General features: G+C 41.2%; 1 pseudogene; it reads left to right on the forward strand.

Moving 5' to 3' along the window:
* LOC114458489 (uncharacterized) overlaps positions 1-4,093 on the forward strand; it is a 7,037-nt pseudogene extending 2,944 nt beyond the window's left edge.
* The last annotated feature ends 1,924 nt before the right edge of the window (positions 4,094-6,017 follow it).

Below are 6,017 nucleotides of genomic sequence, written 5' to 3' on the forward strand. Positions count from 1 at the left end.
GTGTCAGTCTAACCAGTTAAACCAGTGTATGCTGATGCTCTGCTCTGATTGGCCCAGAGGAGGAGAAGAAGAAGAAGGTGGTGCGACTTCCTGTCCAGCGCAGCATTGAGACGGGATTGGCTGTTGAGTTTAAATCTCGCTTTACTCGTCAACCCAGTCGAGACCCAGACGCTGATGAACCCAAACCTGGAGCGTAGGTTCACATTCTGTTCATAGAACCTTCTGTTGGTAGAACCTTCTGTGGTAGAACAGTCTGTTGGTAGAACATTCTGTTGGTAGAACATTCTGTATGTTCTATGTTTGATTGGCTGACCTTTAAGTTTAATTTTAAAATGCTGCATTTTCACTTTAATTCCTTTATTGATGAACTTTACCATTCTGTGTTCCATCTTCTTGAAATACGATGGGATTGATGACATCACTTCCTGTAGAAAGGATAATGGGATAGATAATATCAATGAGATTGATGATCACTTCCCAGTGAAAGCCATTGGTTCTGTTTGCATTAACACTGAGGGCGGATTCACTAAAGGTTTATTGTTATTAAAACGTGTGCGGGCGCTGCTGCGCTTCTCAATGCGCCCTCATTTCATTTAGCGCGTTTCGCTCTGATGACACATTGTAGCGGATCTCTCAGGGGGAGCAACAATATGGGAGGAGGAAATAAATTAATGCTGTGGACGTAATGCAATTCATGAAATCTAGAACTGTTTGCTGTGATAGTTTAAATACCATGACTGAGAAGGAGGTGCAGACACGCAGAGATCATCGCTGCAGTAAATGTGGACAGAACACAGCAGAGATTAACAAAAGTGTGTGTGTGTGAGAAAAAAGAGGTTGTCTGTGCACAGAGATGGAAATATGATATGACCATGGATCAATATCTCTCAGACACTGCTCCACTGATCTCCTTCAGTTCATGTTTTAACGTCAAAGTCTCGTGTTGTATTGATCTCAGGCCAGAATCAACTGATCAGATGCGTCATTTACGCATAATCACTGATGGTGACATACGAGATTGTGCTGACACAGCGCTGCTCAGACCTACTGGATGATGGTCAGTAGATCATCTTCATAGAATGCAGATTGATTGACAGACTGTGTATCTGTATTAACTCAGATCAATGGTAGATCAATAGGATGGTTTCTGTCCTAATCTGACTATTTTTCATGGACTGATCAAAGCAAAGTTACAGGACTGTACGGAGCACCCACATTAAATGAGGGGGAAAAAATATCATTAGGTTTAAAGTTGTTTTAAAAAGAAAAACAAAAAAAACTTTTTATTTGTTTATTTAGTTTTCTACATTATTAAATGTTTGTGCAGCAGACAAAGAAGTCCATCTGCCTCCAATTTACCTTCCTCAAATATCAGTGTGCTTGTGCCACTGACGTCTCCACATTAAATGAGCAAAATGCTCATTTAAAAAAAGGGCGGTCTGCACCAGTTCTGCTCGTGCACTAATGATTGCTGCAATCCTCACAGCAGGTGAGGAAACTGGGTCACTAAAGGATTTATGGAAGCAACTGGATTACAACCCTTTATTTCAGTTCTTTGTTGTTCTGTCCTGGTTGTTAAACATGCAGATTGTTTTCTGATGTTTGGTGGACTTAAATAATTCAGGTTTAGTTTGTTTCAGTAACAGATGTTGTTACAGACTTGGTTTGATGTCACATTTATAATAATAATGTATGAGAGAGAGAGAGAGAGATTCAGTTTCAGTTCCATCCCGATCAAGAAACACGAAAGACAATAACATACAGTGTCACGTGGGGGACAGGTACGGGAGTACTGGGGAGTGCACATGAGCAGCGCTCCGTTTCTTAGATGAGAAATATGAAACAATGGGTAAGAAGAAGAGTTAAAAAAAAAAAGGCAAAAACCAAACTGGGCCCTTGTAGAGAGGGGCGGAGTTTGAGATCATGAAAAAAACTCTTCAGCAAACATTGCGACAGAAACCAACAAACACAACAAACAGTTCAGGATGGATCTCTAGGATGCGTAGTTCACAGGTCAAACACAGTGTGGCGCTGCCCTTATGGCGCACCTCCTACTGCCAACCGCTGGGAAGGAGGAGGGGTGGAGCCAGAGAAGACGGTGACTAAGACACAATATGTAGTGATGTAGGAGGAGTGAAAGATAAGCCTGTTTACTCACTTTACCGAATGAGAATAGAGAAGGTGTTTGGAGACGGTCTAGCCATAACATGGCTGCCAGCCCTACTGCTCTGTTCCTGGTCAGTTTGATCAGTTATCCAATAGCGTGGTCATTTCCTGTGAGAAAACTATCCTCCTCTTAAAGTTCCACAGTGGAATCCATCTGAGAGAGTTCGGCGAGTTTGGCTCCTTTTGTCGTTGACTGCGGTTTCCAATAATGCTTCAACGTAATCCAATTTGTGATAGATCAGGAAAATGCCAGATCCAAGAGTGAACGTCTTCCACGTCCTCAGGACTTGTGAACTCTCCCATTGCTCGTCCTTCTAGTAGAGATTTGACCAAAGAAAGACCAGATGATCAATTCCATGATTAGATTCAGGATCAGGATGCTGATAGATTAAAACATGACAAAAGAGCAGCAAGCTGGAAAAATACACATTAATCATCTCATTCATAACAACAAGCTGTCATGATAGATCTGCTTTAGCGTTAGCATTAACATTAGCAATAGTCTCCTTATAATGTAGCTGTTCTCTGCTCTGATAGGTTGATTTTTCCTGGCGTTAAACTGGCATCAGACCAGCACTTCACTGGTTTCCTGGATGGTTTAGGCCCCGCCCAATTGGCTGGACGCCAGACTTTAGCCACGCCTGCAATGGGTAAGAACTAATCAGAAGTCACATGATCTCATCAGCATCCACTGACCTGTGATTGGCTCTCTGCTGTCAGGTGACATCCAGGTGGGGATGGTTTACAGGAAAGAGCGACTCGACGTGGAAGTAGTTAGAGCGAGAGGACTCGTGGGAAAACAGGGCAACAAAAACACACCAGGTACACAACAAATACACAACATATACATAATAACAACATACACAATAATAAGAACACAGCAGGTACACACACACACACACACACACACAATCTACACACATCAACATCCCAACAGGAAAACCACGTCCGCGCGCACACACACACACACTGATCTGTGTGTGTGTGTGTGTGTAGCTCCGTATGTGAAGGTCTACCTGATGGATAACGGGAAGTGTGTTCTGAAGAGGAGAACCCGCCTGGCCAGGAAGTCCTTGGACCCGTTGTATCAGCAGCAGCTGCAGTTTGAGGAACATCCAGAGGGAAAGGTTCTCCAGGTGAACCACAGGGTGGAGCACAAAGTGGAACAAAGGATGGAGACCAGAGGCTGAACTGTGTCCTCTTTCCCTGCAGATCATCGTGTGGGGCGACTATGGACGATTGGATCATAAATCCTTCATGGGAGCTGCTCAGATCCTGTTGGACGATCTGGACCTGTCCAACATGGTGATTGGATGGTTCAAACTGTTTCCAGCAACCTCATTGGTAGACCCCGCCTTAGCGCCGCTGACCAATAAGGAGGAGAGAAGGCCCCTAGCATTGGGGCGGGGCTTATTCTGTCTTCTCGCTAACCTAGGCATGATGTCGTCAGTGATGATGTCAGAGGGAACAGTCCCCAAAACCTTTAGAATACTTTACATTCACATTGAACCTGGATTATATCAACCAACACACAAGAACCTAAAGAACATCAACCCCTACCCACAGGAACCTGGAGAACATCAACCCCTACCACAGGAACCTGGAGAACAACCCCTACCCACAGGAACCTGGAGAACATCAACCCTACCCACAGGAACCTGGAGAACATCAACCCAAACCCACAGGAACCTGGAGAACATCAACCCCAACCCACAGGAACCTGGAGAACATCAACCCCTACCCACAGGAACCTGGAGAACATCAACCCCTACCCACAGGAACCTGGAGAACATCAACCCCTACCCACAGGAACCTGGAGAACATCAACCCAAACCCACAGGAACCTGGAGAACATCAACCCAAACCCACAGGAACCTGGAGAACATCAACCCAAACCCACAGGAACCTGGAGAACCCAAAGACATGAGGAAAACCTCGGAGTACCATTACAACATCAGAGCTTCATCTGTAAAAATAAATATAGAATTGTTAAAGGTTCTGTGTGGTTCTTCTCACACACACTCGTAGTGAAACACTGACTTTATTTGAAGATGTAACTCAAACTAAAGACTGATGAAGTCATGCAAGTCTAAACAAAACAACAACAATAAATATAATACAGAGAAAAACATGAGAACGTTCCAGTCTGACACAGAACCTTTAGAACATAGAGAAGGTTCTGAAGGTTCTCAGCAACCACTAAATCAGTTTAAACTAAGGTTTTCAAACAAAACTGACCTCATATATATATATAGCTTTATTGCATATATATATACAGTATAATATATATAAATACTGTATATACACACATGTATACACAGTATATATAACTATATACTGTGTATACATGGTGTATATAGATATATTATATATAAATACTGTATATACACATGTATATGTGTGTTTATACAGTATATTTGTTTATATTAAAGATGCACCAAAATTATATTTTTTGGAGAAAAATTTCTTGATTAAAAGAATAAATCTATCAAAAATGTGTTTAACGATGACATTTCAACAATGAACAATATAAAATGAAACAGTGAAAGTGATTAACTTGACCTCAGTCGTGTATAGATTAATAACAAAGTGCAGACCAATCAGAAACTGATCATGTTGGATTAAAGCATCTGATCAATAAACTAACCCAGTGATAACATTGATCAATACAGTGGTGATTGATCTGAAGCTTCTGATAATATATCACATCAATATTTTTTATATCTTAATTGGTTTTAAGAGTTGTTTCTTTCATTGAGTGAATCTACAGAACTCACTCACACGTGCTGTCCCTTAGAGCAGATGTTTGTTCATAAATGTGTCTGACATTTCATCAGAAAATTTAACCCTGAATTATTTTACGAGTTAAAAATATCAAAATTTACATATGGAGGCCTGAGCATTAGCCCTAGCATTAGCCCTAACATTAGCCCTAGCATTAGCCCTAGCATTAGCCCTAACATTAGTCCTAGCATTAGTCCTAGCATTAGTCCTAGCATTAGCCCTAACATTAGCCCTAGCATTAGTCCTAGCATTAGTCCTAGCATTAGCCCTAACATTAGTCCTAGCATTAGCCCTAACATTAGTCCTAGCATTAGCCCTAACATTAGTCCTAGCATTAGTCCTAGCATTAGCCCTAGCATTAGTCCTAGCATTAGCCCTAGCATTAGCCCTAACATTAGCCCTAACATTAGTCCTAGCATTAGCCCTAACATTAGTCCTAGCATTAGCCCTAACATTAGTCCTAGCATTAGCCCTAGCATTAGCCCTAACATTAGTCCTAGCATTAGCCCTAGCATTAGCCCTAGCATTAGCCCTAGCATTAATTCTAGCATTAGCCCTAGCATTAATTCTAGCATTAGCTCTAGCATTAACTCTAGCGTTAACCCTAGCATTAGCTCTAGTATTAGCCCTAGCATCAGGCTGTGGTGTAGGAGTCATCGAGGACATGACAGAAACTGTACTTACTTACTGTAAACAGTAATAATAATAAAAATAATCCGTAAATCCTCTTGTGCCCTCGTATTAACCCTAACACAAACATTAGCTCTAGAATTAACACTAGCATTAGCCCTAGTATTAGCCATAACATTAGCTCTAGCATTAGTCCTAGCATTAACTAACATTAACCCTAACATTAGCTCTAATATTAACCTTAGCATTAACTAGCATTAGCCCTAGTATTAGCCCTAGCATCAGGCTGTGGTGTAGGAGTCATCGAGGACATGACACAGAAACTGTACTTACTTACTGTAAACAGTAATAATAATAATCAGTAAATAGTAATAATAATAATAATCAGTAAATAGTAATAATAATAATCAGTAAATAGTAATAATAATAATCAGTAA

This window comes from Gouania willdenowi, unplaced genomic scaffold (genome assembly GCF_900634775.1).
Source record: "Gouania willdenowi unplaced genomic scaffold, fGouWil2.1 scaffold_120_arrow_ctg1, whole genome shotgun sequence".
NCBI lineage: Eukaryota > Metazoa > Chordata > Actinopteri > Blenniiformes > Gobiesocidae > Gouania > Gouania willdenowi.